Consider the following 17,476-nt stretch of genomic DNA (forward strand, 5'->3'; position numbering starts at 1 on the left):
TGATGTCCCCAGGGCAGGGGCAGCTGCTGGCCAAGCCACTTGTCACCTCTGGGAAATGTGGGAGAGAGGGAACAAACCCTGAATTCCCAGGAAAAGTCACTTTGCTCAAAGCTCCATCCCCAGCCCAGTGGCCACACAGAGTTTGATGTGGAAAATGCCCAGTGTGAGCGTTAATTTGGGAATTATCTGCAGCAATCAGGGCAAGCACAGAGTTATTTATGTGTGCCTACAAGTCTGCTAACACAGGGTATCACACCACGCTCCCAGGGGAGTTGCAGAGGCTTTAAGCAGCTAATTTAGACATAAACACCACGGATTTTAAATCTATTCAATAAATCATAATATTTAAAATAAACAAAAATAAATTTAAATATATTAACTGTATTCATTTCAACACATAAGTCTTGGCTTGTCAGAATCCAGGTTGTCTTTAAACCCCACTTATCCCAGTATTTTGATTTTCCACCTTTTTTTGGCAGTCAAGATGCCAAGTGGACTTGTAATTACCAGCAAATAAATAAAGTGAGCAACTAAACCTGCTACAAAGATTTTACACGACAGAAATAATGAATTTCTTCTCCTCATCAGAGGTTTTATTTACCTTTATTCCTCAGCATCCTCAGAGATCATCCCTGGAATAACACAACCAGACAATTCCATGCTGCAGCCAAAGTGCTGTTTAATGCTTCTGCTTTTGTAAGGAACAATTTACAAAACACAAAGTTAAAAATAAGAATTAGATCCTTTAAACCTGAATTAAAAACAGGCCAGGGGCCTTTCTCTCTATGTACAGGTAAATAAAGCATCACTCTGGTTATTCTGTGTACAAACCACAGCAGTAGGAAATAGAAACTTTCTCTATTTTTTCATCAAGAAAACAAAATTTCAGAGTTCTACAAGGCATAGAAAAATATCTCTGTGGTTCCACTGCAGATTTGACACAAATCTGCTTTAAAGGAATATTCACTGCCCCAGCCTGTGCCAGCTTTATGATCCTGGAAAATCCCAAAATAAATTACAAACGCATCTATTTAAAAAAATATCACCATTAAAAGCCTTCAGTGGAGCAGACAATTAAACCCCAATTTGTTTCCAGCCTGACTGGTTTGAAAAAAGCTCTCCTTGCCCTGCTGGAAAACACGGAGCAAGGAATCACATCCAGGAGGAAAAGTTGGCTTTGGAATTTATCCAGGAGCGTCTGATTCCCATTTGGGACAAAACTGGGGGAGAATGAGGTGTCTGTGAGAGTTAAATGTGGTTTTTATTCAGCTGGAGAGGCCAGGGCAGCTGTGGGAACAGCTGGATGTGAATGCAGGGAGCAGCTCCAGGGGTTCCACCCGGGGCTGATTCCCACAGAACGGGGCTGAAATGTGAATTTCTGCAGGTGCAGGGTGGGCAGAGCCTGGCACAGGTGCCCAGAGCAGCCCCTGGATCCCTGGCAGTGCCCAGGGCCAGGCTGGACACTGGGGCTGGAGCAGCTGGGACAGGGGAAGGTGCCCCAGGTGGAGCTGCTGGAACAGCTTTAATTCCCAATCCAGGCTGGAATTCTGCAAGGAAGAGGTGATTGGGATGGCTGGAGATGAGGGCAGTTCCCTTTCCACTGGCTGATCCCCTTTTTGCAGCTCCTTCCCAACACAGATGGGATTAGTAGAATAGATTTCATGAATTCAAATTTCATGAATTCAAATTTCATGAATTCAAATTTCATTAATTCAAATTTCAGCATAGGCTTGCTGTGCTTTCCCCTGTTCCTGGGAGAGAACCCTGCTTGGGATCACTGCCCTCAGGGGGAAACATCTGTCTGGAAAACACCTTCAGGAATTCCCAAATCCAGCCATCCCAGCTGCAGGTGGCATTTGGGATGGCTGGAGGATGTCCCTGCTCACCTGCAGAGCCAAAGGCAGGACCCAGAGCTCCTGAATTCCAGAATTCCTGATTCCAGAGCTCAGGAATCCCCAGTGCCCACTGCCAGTGGGAAAAGTGACCCCAAAAATCCCATTAAAATCCCCCAGCAGCTGGGACCAGCCCTGGGATTCAGCACCACATCTAAAAAATGCTGTAAAAGCAGGAGGATTTAAAAGAACGTGGCACCAACCCCAGCAGGAGCAGGAGGAAAAGCAGGAAGGATCCAGCTGGCTCCTGGCTTGACCCCAGGGCAGAGCAGATTCAAGTTTAAAGCAGAGGAAATATTGACACAGGTACCTGTGAACCCCTGAACACGATAAAAATGGAGTTCTTGAAGGAAAAAACACTTCTTTGGTTTGACAATCCAGCTGCTCCCTGCGTTCTCAGCTTGATCCCACACTTTGGCCTGATGAGTTCTGGCAGAAAAATCTCCTGTCACAGAATCTGAGCCCAGTTTTGGGATTCCCCTCTCTGAAAACCTGAAATTTTAACTATTTTTGACCAAATTTTGACTATTTTTTACCCAATTTTGACTATTTTTGACCCAATTTTGACTATTTTTGACCAAATTTTGACCAGTCCTAATTGTTACTCGTCACACTTGAGATTCTGAGTGATTTTGCAGGAACTAAACCCATTTAGCACTTCACATTCAATCAGATATTTCAGCTTTTGCAGCACAGAAACTGCTGTTTATCCACCTTTTCTTTTAAATACTGCTTTGATTTTAAAAAAGGCAAAGGAAAAAAAAAAATTAAAAGGCAAAGGTTAAATGTAAAAATGTAAATTTTACATTGTAAAAATGTAATGTAAAACAGGGATGTAAAAATGAATTCCCCACGAATTCTGACCCACCAGATCTTGGTATTTATTTATTTGTTATAATAAATAATATTTATATATTATAAATAAATAAATAAATATTTATTATAAATAAATATTTATTTATTTATTATAAATATTTATTCTTAATTTAACTAAAATTTTTATTGGCTTGGAGGAAAGTTATTTATTTTAACCAAAACCTGAATGCCAATTAAGTGCAGATTGGACTAATTTCCTTATGTGTTACTTAATTAAATTCAGTATTGATGTGATATTCCTTTATTTAATGAGAATATCTCCTTAAGAACACAACTCAGAGCCAGCTCCAGCTGCACACACAACATGGGAAGGATTCAAGGACTGGAAAAAAAACCTTTGCCTGAGGATTCTGCAGCCTGATAACCCCCAAAATTCACCTTTCAGAGGTTAATTAAGCTGTCATTAAATGTGTGCCAATAAAAACCTGCTGGATCATGAGGTCAAGCCTTTTTAAACAGATTTTTTTGGGGAATTTAAATGTGAGATTCAATGGGATTTTTCCTGGATTTCACAGCTGCAAAGCCACTTAAAAACTAAAATTTGTGTCCTCCCATTCCTGCCTGTGGCCCTGCACAAGGAGGGTTTTCCAAAGGAGCATTTTGTTCCTTTTTAGACAATTCTGAGCTATCTAAACATGAAATCAGCCTTTTTTTGTTCCTTTTTAGACAATTCTGAGCTATCTAAACATGAAATCAGCCTTTTTTAAATCCTTTTTAGGCAATTCTGAGCTACCTAAATAATGAAATCAGCCTTTTTTTGTCCTTTTTAAACAAAATCTGAGCTATCTAAACGTGAAATCAGCCTTTTTTGTTCTTTTTAGACAATTCTGAGCTACCTAAACATGAAATCAGCCTTCCTTGTCCTTTTTAGAGAATTCTGAGCTACCTAAACATGAAATCAGCCTTTTTTTGTTCCTTTTTAGGCAATTCTGAGCTATCTAAACATGAAATCAGCCTTTTTTTGTTCCTTTTTAGGCAATTCTGAGCTATCTAAACATGAAATCAGCCTTTTTTTCTCCTTTTTAAAGAAAATCTGAGCTATCTAAACATGAAATCAGCCTTCCTTGTCCTTTTTAGACAAATTCTGAGCAACCTAAATAATGAAATCAGCCTTTTTTTGTCCTTTTTAGAGAATTCTGAGCTACCTAAACATGAAATCAGCCTTCCTTGTCCTTTTTAGACAAATTCTGAGCTACCTAAATAATGAAATCAGACTTTTTTTGTCCTTTTTAAAGAAAATCTGAGCTACCTAAACATGAAATCAGCTTTCCTTGTCCTTTTTAGACAATTCTGAGCTATCTAAACACGAAACCAGCCATTTTTTTGTCCTTTTTAGACAAATTCTGAGCTCCCTGAGGAGCAGCAGAGTTTTGAACAGGTGTAAAATATCAGCTGAAGGAGGCCTGAGCGTCCCCAGGGCAGGATCCAGGATCCAGCTGCATCCTCAGGCTCCCAGCAGGAATTCAGGGCTGCTCCTCTTCCTCATCTCCGTTTCTAGAAGCCCAGGATGTGACTGAAGTGGCCCTGCAATGACAACATTTCAGGTCACTGCTAAGGAGTTTCAGTCTTCATTTCCAAATTTTTATTTTATTTTATTTTTTAAATGTTGATTTTTTTAATTTATTTATTTTTGCAAGTATTTATTTTATTTTAAAATTTCAACTCCGTAATACGAAATTAATTAAGGAAAAATTTAAGGGAGGAAGTTCAACAAGGGCTCCAGATTTTTGTGGTCCTGCCCTGAGTTTTTAAATTGAAAGCACTGAGCACTCAAAGTGCAAATCTTTAATTTTGATGTTCCACTTGTTTTCATTGTTTTTCACAGGAAAACATTTCAAAGTGAATAAAAGAGGTCCCAGACAGCCCCAAACTCCACAGATCAATGTTCTGGAAAAGGTCAGTGTTACCTCCTCCAGTTTTTATCCAAGTTCCTCATCAGACCAGAGTTAAAAACCTGATTTTAGTCAGGCTGATGTGCCTTGGACTGGAAATGGTGTTACTTTAATTTATTATTATTATTATTATTATTATTATTATTATTATTATTATTATTATTATTATTATTATTATTATTATTATTATATTTATATTTATATTTATAATCTTTATCATTGTTATTATTATCATTATTATTATTATTATTTATTATTATAATTATTATTATATTTATCGTTATCTTTATTATCTTTATAATTATTATCTTTATCATTATTATTATTATCATCATTATTGTAATAATAATAATAATAATAATAATAATAATAATAATAATAATTATTATTATTATTATTATTATTATTATTATTAAGATTTGTATTCAGGCTCAATAATTCCAAATGAAGTGGGCACTAACACAGCAGAATTTACCAACTCTGCTGTCCCTGTAATTCTGGCATGAGAGGTGCCAATTTTGGGGTTTAATCCCCAAATATTCCTTCTTTTTCTTTGGGTCTGAATCCCTGAGATGAGAAATGTGTGGAAATTTCCAACTGGAAAACCCCAGAGAGTGGTTTCCATATTCCCACAGTCTGCCCTGGCTCTGATTTCTATTTTAATTTGAAATATTAGCAGAAATAAATGAATCAATTCTGTTTTTCCTGATGGAAACTTTGCCTTAAATTCCATAAATCAGATTTTGCAGTGAATATCCAGCATTTCCTCACAGCTCTCCTCATTCTGGCTCTGGAAGGAGCAATGTTAATGCTGTAGTTATTCCTTAGAAAGGAAATATCCAATTACAGAAAAAAAAAAATGAGATAGAATGACTTTCCTGAATATTTAGTTATGATCCAGTAAATAAAGGACAACTAAAATTGGGGTAGAGGAAATGTTATGTCATTGTTTCTTTCTTCTTCTTCTTTATTTACTTTGTTTAATTTGTTTATTATTTTATTTTCTTGTTTATTTTCCTGTTTATTTTCTTGTTTATTTTGTTTATTTTCTTGTTTATTTTCTTGTTTATTTTGTTTATTTTCTTGTTTATTTTGTTTATTTTCTTGTTTATTTTCTTGTTTATTTTGTTTATTTTCTTGTTTATTTTCTTGTTTATTTTGTTTATTTTCTTGTTTATTTTGTTTATTTTATTGTTTATTTTCTTGTTTATTTTATTGTTTATTTTGTTTATTTTCTTGTTTATTTTGTTTATTTTCTTGTTTTTTTTATTTTCTTGTTTATTTTCTTGTTTATTTACTTCCCAAATTCTGCTTTTTCAGAGAGAATTTGAAAAATGTGTTGAGCATCTCCAGATTCTCCAGCTGCTGCTGGAAATATTCATTTCTGCTCTGCTGAAATGCTAAATCCATCTCCTTTACTTTGAATTTCCAGCCTTTATTCCTGAGCAGAGCACTTGTGGAGGTTGATAACTTCATGTTTTATGGTTTTAATTCTGAGGAAGAAGTCCCAGCCTTTTTTAGCCCCAAAAAGCAGATTCCCACACTCACAGATTCTCCAGCAACACATCTCGGGCAGGGCTGGGAAATGCCTCTGTTCCCATGATTTTCCAAAATCTGAGGAATAAAACCAGACACAAATTCAGCCAAAAATTAAAACAACAAAAAGAATAATAATAATAATAAAAAAAAGGGCAATTATTTACAATTATTATAAAATGTATTTTATATAATATAAAAATATATATTATTATATATATTTTTATATATAATGTAATGTAATATAATATAATGTAATGTACTATAATGTAAAATAATGTAATATAATGTAAAATAATGTAATGCAATATAATTTAATGTAATACAATATAATGGAATGTAATGCCATATAATATAATATAATGCCATATTACATTATTATAATATTATTGTATTATTACATATTATAATTATATATAATATATATATAATATATAATATAATGCCATATAATATAATATAATGCCATATAATATAATGCCATATAATATAATGCCATATAATATAATATAATATAATATAATATAATATAATATAATATAATATAATATAATGTAATGTAATGTAATGTAATAAATATAATATAATATAATATAAGATAATATAATATAATACAATATAATATAATATAATGCCGTATAATATAATATAATATAATATAATGCCATATAATGCCATATAATGCCATATAATGCCATATAATATAATGCAATATAATGCCATATAATGCCATATAATATAATGCTATATAATATAATGCCATATAATATAATATAATATAATGCTATATAATGCCATATAATATAATGTAATGTAATGTAATGTAATATAATATAATGCCATATAATATAATATAATATAATATAATATAATATAATATAATATAATATAATATAATATAATATAATATAATATAATATAATATAATATAATATAATATAATATAATATAATATAATATAATATAATATAATATAACATAGTATAATATATATAATATTTAATATATTATTATAAAATGCATTTGTAAAGTGATTAAAGTGACAGTGGGTACTCACTGTGGAATTCTGCTTTGTCTTTGCAGCCCAGGGAGCAGAGGCAGGGAGGAATTTCTGCCTGGAATCCAGATCCATGGCACAGTCCATGAGCTGGGCAGCAGCCTCCCGTGGGATGGTGTCCAGCAGTCTGCACACTCGCTTCTGGAACACCCAAAAGCAATATTTACATCTCACTGCAAGGCACAGGACCCCAATATTTGGATTTTCCTGCTTCCCAAGGATCCCACATCCACTGGAACAACACCAGGTGGATAATGGCCATGAGGCATCGGGCCACAACCCCAAGATTTTGGATTTCCCGGTGCCCCTGGTGCTGAGAGCAGGAATTGTGCATCTCCCACCTCTCTGTGCCTCCTTCCACGAAATCCTGCTGGGAAAAGGCATCCCTCAGCCTGATGGGCTTCAGCAGGGGAGCAGGGGAGCTGTGAGCAGGGAGTCATTAACCCAGGAGAGTTGTTTAATTAATTAAAGCTGTCGCTCCTGAGCACTGGCACAGGACGAGGGATGTCCGTGTGTCCCGGGAACCCAAGGGCTGAGCGAGCCCTCACAGGAGCATCCCAAAAACACTGCCCTGGGAATGGGGGAGCTGAGCTGAGAATCCAGGGAAAACCAACTGGAAACCTTCAGAATATCCTGTGACTCCATGGAAAGGGAGGCTGTCCCAAATCCCAGGGTTCCTTGGAATAACACAACCATGGGCATTACAAACCTGACACAGATTTACAGCCTGAATTCCCAACAGATACTCACACACCTGGGATATTTTTCCCAAACAAACTTTGCTTAAGGAATCCCAAGATTCCTTCTCTTTCTCCAGCATGTGATTTCCCAGGAAGATGTGCTGGCACAGAACTAGCAGACTACTGAAGCACAGAAATGAAATTTAAACTTGGGATAAGTTATGAGAAACCAAAAATGGATCAATGCACCAGGAACCTCAGGGGAAACAGCTGGGATGGGATCACCAGGAAAGGAGGCAGGATATCGGGGTGGGAAGGGAATCCAAAAGTGAAATATGCACTGTGGTAAGAAAGGAATAATGGAATAAAAGTCTGGGGAGATCCTCCAGATCCCTGAGATTGCCTCCCACTGGGAAAATGTCCTCTGCTGCTGGAGAACTCCTCCTTTACTGCAGGGAAAGGCAAATTGCAGCAGAAAACTGGGAATATGTGTGAAATGAGAGGGAAGAGGGAAAAATGACTCAATGGCACACACCAGAAGGAATTTGGTTAAAAATAAAATTAAAAATAAACTCCAGGTATTGTTCTGGGGGACACTGCTTGGTGTCAGGAATTCAGTGAAACTCATCACACCAATGCCACCCTGGGGGAGCTTCCTGCTCCAGGGAAAACCCCAGGCTCTGGAATTCTCTCTGAGGGAAGAAGGAATCTCTGCATCCAGGATCCAGGGAGCCTGTGATGGGCAGGGATCACCGAGCTCCCTGCTCCAAAGGCAGGCAGGGATTGCATCCAAGGCTCTGCTCCTCTTAGGGAATGATCCAGAAGCTCAGGGGGATGAGCAGGGGACAAGCAGCAGGCAGGGAGCAGATCTTTCTGCAGGGAAGCCTCTCACTTTCCTGTCCAGCTGGGAAATAAAGAGCTCAGGGATGACACCAAGCTGCTGCCAAACCCAGCTCCACTGGACACCCACCCTGAAGGAGCTGGAGGAAAAGTTCTGCTCGTTTGTTGGGGTGTTTTGGGTACAATTTTAAAGATTTCCTCCGAGGTTTAAATGTTCTTGTCATGCATTTTCTGCTTTTTCAGCCTGTTTTTAAAGCCAGGCTGCCCCACAGGTCTCCACAGAGCCCAGCTCTCCTTGGATCAGCCCCACTGGATTCCCTGTGGAATGATGGCCCTGTGGAGATGCTCCTTGCTTTTCTCCCTATGGAAAGGTGGCTCTGTTTGGGAAAGCAGAGGGAATGTGAGATCCATGCAGATCCACCTGGGAAACTCTACCTGAAGATCAGTCCAAACCACACTGGGAGCTCTGGCCTGGAAAATCTGATACTCCTCTAAGTCCAAAAGCCTTAAAATCCAACTTTCCAACCCAAACCAGGCTGGGATTCTGATTCCTCTCTGTCATCTTGGAGCCAGAAGAGCAGATATAGATGGAATTAGTGAGGCCGCCTGGTAAAGAGGGTTTCAGCCAGAAAGAAAGAAAAATTAAAAAAGGAAAAAGAAAAAAGGAACAAAAAAGGGAAAAGAAAAAAACAAAGGAGGGAGAAAAAAGGGAAAAGAAAAACAAAGAGGGGGAAAGGGAAAAGAAAAAGGGAAAGGAAAGAAGGGGAAAACAGGTGAAAAGAAAAAAAGGGAAAGAAAAAAGGGAAAGAGTAATAAAAAGGAATAAAGGAAAAGGGAGAAAGAAAAAAGGGGAAAAAACAAAAAATTCAAAAGGAAAAAAGGAATTAAGACATTAAAAAAAAAAAAAAAAAAAGAAGAAAAAGAAAACGGGGAAGAGAACACGTGGAAAAAGAAAAGATGGAAAACAGAAAAAAAGAGAAAAAGCCCCAAAGCCTGTTGAGCTCCGTCCCCGAACCGGCACCAGCCGCGACACGGCCCGGGCGGCGAGAGGAGCCGGGTCCCGGTCCCATTCCCGGTCCCGATCCTGGTTCCATTCCCGAATCCCGGTCCCTGTCCTGGTCCTGATTCCCATTCCCGGTCCCGATTCTTGGTCCCATTCCCGAATCCCGGTCCCTGTCCTGGTCCTGATTCCCATTCCCGGTCCCGATTCCTGGTCCCATTCCCGAATCCCGGTCCCTGTCCTGGTCCTGATTCCCATTCCCGGTCCCGATCCTGGTTCCATTCCCGAATCCCGGTCCCTGTCTTGGTCCCGGTTCCCATTCCCGGTCCCGATTCCCGGTCCCATTCCCGAATCCCGGTCCCTGTCTTGGTCCCGGTTCCCATTCCCGGTCCCATTCCCGAATCCCGGTCCCTGTCCTGGTCCTGATTCCCATTCCCGGTCCCATTCCCATTCCCGGTCCCGACTCACACATTCCGGCTCCCCGGTTCCCCCCGGCCCGAGCGCCCCGCGCCGGCCCCGCAGCGGCACCGCGGCCATGGCAGCACCGGCACCGCCCCGGAACCGCCCCGGAACCGGGATCCGTCCCTGGAACCGCCCCGGAACCGCCCCGGGATCCGGGATCCGCCCCGGAACGGGACCTGGAACCGGGATCCGTCCCTGGAACCGCCCCGGAACCGGCCCTGGAACCGGGATCCGTCCCTGGAACCGCCCCGGAACCGCCCCGGGATCCGGGATCCGCCCCAGAACGGGACCTGGAATTGGGATCCGGCCCCGGAACCGCCCCTGGAACCGCCCCTGGAACCGCCCCTGGAACCGCCCCTGGAACCGCCCCTGGAACCGCCCCTGGAACCGCCCCTGGAACCGCCCCTGGAACCGGGATCCGCCCCTGGAACTGGCACCTCCCCGGAACCGGCCCTGGAACCGGGATCCGCCCCGGAACAGCCCCGGAACCGTCCCGGGATCCGCCCCTGGATCCACCCATGGAACCGGGACCCGGCCCGGAACCGGCCCTGGAACGCGGCACCGGGCTGCGCTCCTGGAACCGCCCCTGGATCCACCCCCGGAACCGGGATCCTCCCCTGGACCCTCCCTCTGGATCCAGCCCCGGAACCGGGATCCTCCCCTGGACCCTCCCTCTGGATCCAGCCCCGGAACCGGGATCCTCCCCTGGACACCCCCTCTGGATCCACCCCCGGAACCGGGATCCTCCCCTGGACCCTCCCTCTGGATCCAGCCCCGGAACCGGGATCCTCCCCTGGACCCTCCCTCTGGATCCAGCCCCGGAACCGGGATCCTCCCCTGGACCCTCCCTCTGGATCCAGCCCCGGAACCGGGATCCTCCCCTGGACCCTCCCTCTGGATCCAGCCCCGGAACCGGGATCCTCCCCTGGACCCTCCCTCTGGATCCAGCCCCGGAACCGGGATCCTCCCCTGGACACCCCCTCTGGATCCACCCCCGGAACCGGGATCCGTCCCGGATCCGCCCCGGATCCGCCCACGGAACGTTCCCCCAAAACCCATCCAGCCCCTGGGCACTGCCAGGGATCCAGGAACAATTCCTGCCCAAAATCCCACCTAAATCTACCCACTTTCACCCTAAAGCCATTCCCGGGGTCCTGTCCCTCCATCCATCCATCCATCCATCCATCCATCCATCCATCCATCCCTCCATCCATCCATCCATCCATCCATCCATCCATCCATCCATCCATCCATCCATCATCCATCCATCCATCCATCATCCATCCATCCATCCATCATCCATCCATCCATCCATCCATCCATCCATCCATCCATCCCTCCATCCATCCATCCATCCATCCATCCATCCATCATCCATCCATCCATCCATCCATCCATCCATCATCCATCCATCCATCATCCATCCATCCATCCATCCATCCATCCATCCATCCCTCCATCCATCCATCCCTCCATCCATCCATCCATCCATCCATCCATCCATCCATCCATCCATCATCCATCATCCATCCATCCATCATCCATCATCCATCATCCATCATCCATCCATCCATCATCCATCCATCCATCCATCCATCCATCCATCCATCATCCATCATCCATCCATCATCCATCCATCATCCATCATCCATCATCCATCCATCCATCCATCCATCATCCATCCATCATCCATCATCCATCCATCCATCCATCCATCCATCCATCCATCCATCCATCCATCATCCATCATCCATCCATCATCCATCATCCATCCATCATCCATCCATCCATCATCCATCCATCCATCATCCATCCATCATCCATCCATCATCCATCCATCATCCATCATCCATCCCTCCATCCATCCATCCATCCATCCATCATCCATCATCCATCCATCCATCCATCCATCCATCCATCATCCATCCATCATCCATCATCCATCCATCATCCATCATCCATCCCTCCATCCATCCATCCATCCATCATCCATCATCCATCCATCATCCATCCCTCCATCCATCCATCCATCCATCCATCATCCATCATCCATCCATCCATCCATCCATCATCCATCCATCATCCATCATCCATCCATCATCCATCATCCATCCCTCCATCCATCCATCCATCCATCCATCATCCATCATCCATCCATCCATCCATCCATCCATCATCCATCATCCATCCATCCATCCATCATCCATCCATCATCCATCCATCCATCCATCCATCATCCATCCATCATCCATCCATCATCCATCATCCATCATCCATCCATCCATCCATCCATCATCCATCCATCATCCATCCATCATCCATCCATCCATCATCCATCCATCCATCATCCATCCATCATCCATCCATCATCCATCCATCATCCATCATCCATCCATCATCCATCCATCATCCATCCATCATCCATCCATCCATCAATCATCCATCCATCATCCATCATCCATCCCTCCATCCCTCCATCCCATCCCTCCATCCCTCCTTCCCTCCATCTCTCCATCCCTCCATCCCATCCCTCCATCCCTCCATCTCTCCATCTCTCCATCCCTCCATCTCTCCATCCCTCCATCTCTCCATCTCTCCATCCCTCCATCCCTCCTTCCCTCCATCTCTCCATCTCTGTGACATCTGACCAGGAAAACTGCTGACCTGCCAGAGCTTTTTCCCAGTGCTCTTCAGTAAATGTTTTAAAATTTCACTTCATTTCTTCATTTTGTTTCTTTATTTAATTTCTTCATTTAATATCAATTCTATTTCAGTATCAGAATAATAATAATGCTGGAATAAGAAAGGATGTAGCCACATAAGAAAAAGGTTGCTGGGTGTATTCTGAAGTTTCTATTTTTTATTTGACACTGAATAAAAAAATCCTATATATAATAAATAATAATAGTAATAAATAATAAATAATAAATAGTAATAAATAAATAAATCCTATTTCTGGATCAAAACAGAGTGTGGATATATCCCAAATACTTGGCAAGTTCCAGCTACTTCCAAGTGGAATTCCAGTCTCTTTCCTGTTATGCCTTTGCCTATAATAATAATGGAATTAAGCACCAGGAACTTTTCTGCCATGCAAGAAATCGTGGGATCAGGCTAGAAGGGGAATTAGGTTAAAACATCAACATTTCAGGGAATTCCCAGCTGGAACGTGTCAGGCTAACCCCGTGTCCATAGGGAAGCTGCTGGCACTCCTCCAGCAGGGCACTAAAATGTGGGAATTAGCAGAGGATTCTTTGGGAAAGCCGCTGGAAAAGCGCTGTGGGATTTGGGAGCAGCCAAACCTCTTCCCTTGGGGGTTTTCAGCTGGATTTGGGGCTCCACATCCATTTCCTGGGAGCTGCAGGGTGTCACTCTATTGGGAACGGTGAGGGGAACGACACAGACTCTCTCAGGAGTCGATCAGGAGAATTTTTCTCAGTTTATTACTTCAGGTCTTTTTTATAGACGGATAGGTGGAAAATACAGAAAGGAAACTCTTATTGGTCAGTGAACTAACACATCACCATCATTGATCAGTGGGGTTCACCACCCCCTGACTTTCTCCTGCAAAGAAAACAAGGAACAGACAAACAGCACCTGCAAGGCTGTTCTCTGTCCCTGAGGATTGTTTTAATTCCTCCTCATGATTTCCCAGGCCACTTTCCCAGGCAGGACTGCGAAAGCTGTGTGCCTGCAGTTTCACATACTCTCTGTTTCAGAGTTAGCATCCATAGCAGGGCATCACTTGGCACTGTCCAGGTTCATTTGTACCCTGCCTGCTCCACCCTGAGTCCTTGACGCTTCCCCGGGACGCTCCTGCCAAGGCTCCATATGGGATCCCAGAAATACAGCCAGAGGGGAGGGAGATTTAGCTCTTCCCTGTCTCCGTGGGCCAATCCATTTGGAGCAGCAATCCTCGGCTCTCCCTTCCCAAGGAACCTGGAAAAGGTCTCGGGGAGCTCTCTCAAGGCTCAGGGTTTGATTTACGGGGCAGGGATGGGGTTGGTGTCGGCCACGGAGGGAAGCGATTTATTTCCAGGGCTTCCATCTGTCCCACGCCTCATTCCAAGAGCCTCGGCCTCCATCCCATAATGTCTGGAGCCAGAGCCTTGGGATTCCCTCTGCTGAATTCCTTCAGAGCCCAAATTCACCTCTGTTTGTCAGAGCTCATCAGGAACAGGACTGGAATTCCAGCCTTTTCCACGGAAACCTGGCTGCAATATTCCCACAGCAAAATTGTATTTGGTACAGAACTCCAAAGGCAAAAGGATTTCCCTTGGAAAATTGGAAAACTGGAACTCCAAAGGCAAAATTGATTTCCTCTTGGAAAATTGGAATTCCAAAGGCAAAAGGATTTCCCCTTGGAAAATTGGAATTCCAAAGGCAAAAGGATTTCTCCTTGGAAAATTGGAACTCCAAAGGCAAAAGGATTTCTCCTTGGAAAGTTGGAATTCCAAAGGCAAAAGGATTTCCCCTTGGAAAACTGGAATTCCAAAGGCAAAAGGATTTCCCCTGGAAAATTGTTTTGTTTGTGGAATTCCCTGATTTAACCTCACTAATGGCACAGTGCCGTGTCCAGCCTGTTTTCCCTGTTATTCCCTGTGGGATTTTATTTGATATGAGCTGGAATCTAAAATAAAATTGGGCAAGCCTATTGGTAACACAAGAATTCAGGATTTAAATGAAATTATTTTCTTCAAAACAAATATTTTATGGGGGGAAAACCCCACGTTTTTTCCTTGCTTTGTGAGAGAGGGACAATAAATTTTAAAAGCTCTGAAACTCAGAAAAACAGGGGATAAAATAATATTAATTAAATATTAAATATTAATATTAATGTATTATATAGTATAAATAATATATAATAATATATAATATAATATATTATATATTATATAAGAATAATATATTATATTAATAATATTAATATTAAATACTTATTAAATATTAATTAAATTAATAAATTAAATAAATTAAAAATAATTAAATATTAATTAATATTAAATAAAGAATTAAGCTTTCTTTCCTCCACTCACACAGTTTGTATTAGCTAGAATGTATTTATGGAAAATATGTAGTTTTAAGTATTTTTTTTTTGTTTTCTTCAGAAGTATTTTAGTCTATAGGAAAAGACAATAAACAGAGATATTAATAGTTTATTTTGCATTAATTTGCTTTTTTGAGAATTCAGATAAAACATTGTTGATTCACGTGTCAAAATTTTACATGAAATTTATCCAAGCAGTGACATTTCAGGCTGTTTCATGCCCATCTTCTTTAACAGCACACAGATCAGAGTGGTTTGGATTAATTTTTGTCTCTTTCTGCATCAGGAGGATTATTGGACAGACCAAAATAAATATTCTCTGCTCTTCTCCACGCTGCAATTCCCATCGCTGGGGTAATCCTGCTCCCAGATTTATGGGCAGCGAGCTCCAGGCTGAGAATCTCGTTTCACCTTGACAACGTGCCGGGCTCTTTTCCATGGAATATCCTGGCAAACACAAAGGAAAATGGGAATTTAATGCAAAGGAAAATGGGAATTTAACACAAAGGAAAATGGGAATTTGTCACCCTGAGCAGCAGCCTGGTGCTGCAGAGGGCTCCGGGTGCAGGGAGCAGTGGCTGCACTGGGAGCGGTGACACCGAGGAGATGCAGGGACAGGACACAGGGAATGGATTTAAGGTGAAAGTGGGGAAATTTCAATGGGATATCAGGCAGGAATTGTTCCCTGGGAGGGTGCTGAAGGTCTGGGATGGAATTCCAGAGTTGGATCCCTGGCAGTGTTATCCCAAGTGGGTTTTTCCCCGTGGTGTGGAAAAACCCAATCCCCACACAGAGTTTTGGGATTTATTCCCAGCTCTGCACAAAAAGGGCCTGGGCTGATCCCCCAAGCCAGCACACAATTCCCACAACCTGTCACTTGTGAAAAACGAGGTTCACATAACTTTTATAGAATTTAAAAGTTTAATAAAAAACAATTAGGAGAAAAAAATAAAGTATCCAGATAGGGCCGGGTGTCTCTGCATTCACCTCACTGACAAAGGATTGTCCCTTAAAAACAGAACCCTGCTACATATCCATAAACTCTCATCCATATCCATAAATTCTCATTCATATCCATAAATTCTCACACATATTCAGACATTCTTCTTAAGATCTTTGGGGTTCTTCTCTTTAGTTTTCTCTTGCCCCCTTTCCAATAGATCAATCCACTTGGTGCCATCGAGATTTACATTCTCTGATAACAGAAATGCAATAAATTCCTCCCCCAGAGTTCTGCTCACTGCTGTCTTCATCTGGATAAGAGAGTTTACAAATGCAGGAGTTCTCCAGCTATTTTTTTTTTCAGTCTTTGGGTTATACAAACAAAAGCAGTTTTTATTTTAATACTATGCCATAGCCTAACATATATGTATTATACCACTATTTCTCAGTTTCATCAATAACAGAAATAAAGCAAACTATATAATACAACAAAATTTCTCATTCTTATACACATAACATTCATTTTAATATTTGTGAAAAGCCAACAATATAAAAGGTATCTATAACATACTGTTTATAATTTCACCAAACAAAGGCACAAAGGTTCACCTGCTGACATTCCACATCCCCTTATTAATTAACGTTCCACCTTAATGTTTCTCCTCCTTCTCACACCGATTCCTGCTGTTCCTCTCTTTTTGGGGTTTCTCGGCTCGCTGGTGGCCACCGGCCCCCCTGGAATCCCCTCCTTTCCCAGGGATCCAGCACAGCTGGCCAGCTGTTTTTATCGGCTTCTTCCTTATCTTGCCACTTCTGCCAAATGTCCTTGTGGCCGGCAAATTCTGTATTCCCTGTATGGGTGGGAATCCTCAAATCGCGTTATCCTCCCCTTGGCCTGGGACCGCTGTCCAGCCCTGAACGCGAACCAGGCGATTCCAGCGCTGCCATTCCAGGAGCGGGACATCCCCTGGAGCTCATCCCTTAAATCCGGCTGGGCCACCGACAGGCCCGGGACATCCCGGAGCCGCCGCTTTTAGCAGGATTTTACAGTGGGTTTAGCAGGACTTTACAGTGGGTTTAGCAGGATTTTACACTGCATTTAGCAGGATTTTACACTGCGTTTAGCAGGATTTTATATCTCGGAGTCTCCTCAGGAGCGCTCCGGGCCGGGCTGAAGGACAGCGGCAGCGTCCCGAGCCGTGAGGCGAGCCACGTGACACGGGGAACACGTGACACTGGACACGTGACACAG

The 17,476-nt window shown here is 42.2% G+C and overlaps 3 long non-coding RNA genes across 3 annotated transcripts; all 3 read right to left on the minus strand.

The window, feature by feature from the left end:
* Positions 1 to 662: 662 nt before the first annotated feature.
* Positions 663 to 4,258, minus strand: LOC131580506 (uncharacterized). Its single transcript, XR_009277883.1, has 2 exons — positions 3,965 to 4,258; positions 663 to 3,913 (listed from the first exon to the last, which is right to left on the minus strand). It is a non-coding gene; the product is annotated as an uncharacterized LOC131580506 (long non-coding RNA).
* A 1,420-nt stretch (positions 4,259 to 5,678) lies between these two features.
* Positions 5,679 to 9,498, minus strand: LOC131580507 (uncharacterized). The gene is made up of 3 exons (XR_009277884.1): positions 9,209 to 9,498; positions 7,254 to 7,394; positions 5,679 to 6,274 (listed from the first exon to the last, which is right to left on the minus strand). It is a non-coding gene; the product is annotated as an uncharacterized LOC131580507 (long non-coding RNA).
* Positions 9,499 to 15,377: 5,879 nt separating this feature from the next.
* LOC131580505 (uncharacterized) lies at positions 15,378 to 17,430 on the minus strand. Its single transcript, XR_009277882.1, has 2 exons — positions 16,834 to 17,430; positions 15,378 to 15,729 (listed from the first exon to the last, which is right to left on the minus strand). It is a non-coding gene; the product is annotated as an uncharacterized LOC131580505 (long non-coding RNA).
* Between the last annotated feature and the right edge of the window lie 46 nt (positions 17,431 to 17,476).

This window comes from Poecile atricapillus, chromosome 6, assembly GCF_030490865.1.
Source record: "Poecile atricapillus isolate bPoeAtr1 chromosome 6, bPoeAtr1.hap1, whole genome shotgun sequence".
In the NCBI taxonomy this organism is placed as follows: Eukaryota; Metazoa; Chordata; class Aves; order Passeriformes; family Paridae; genus Poecile; species Poecile atricapillus.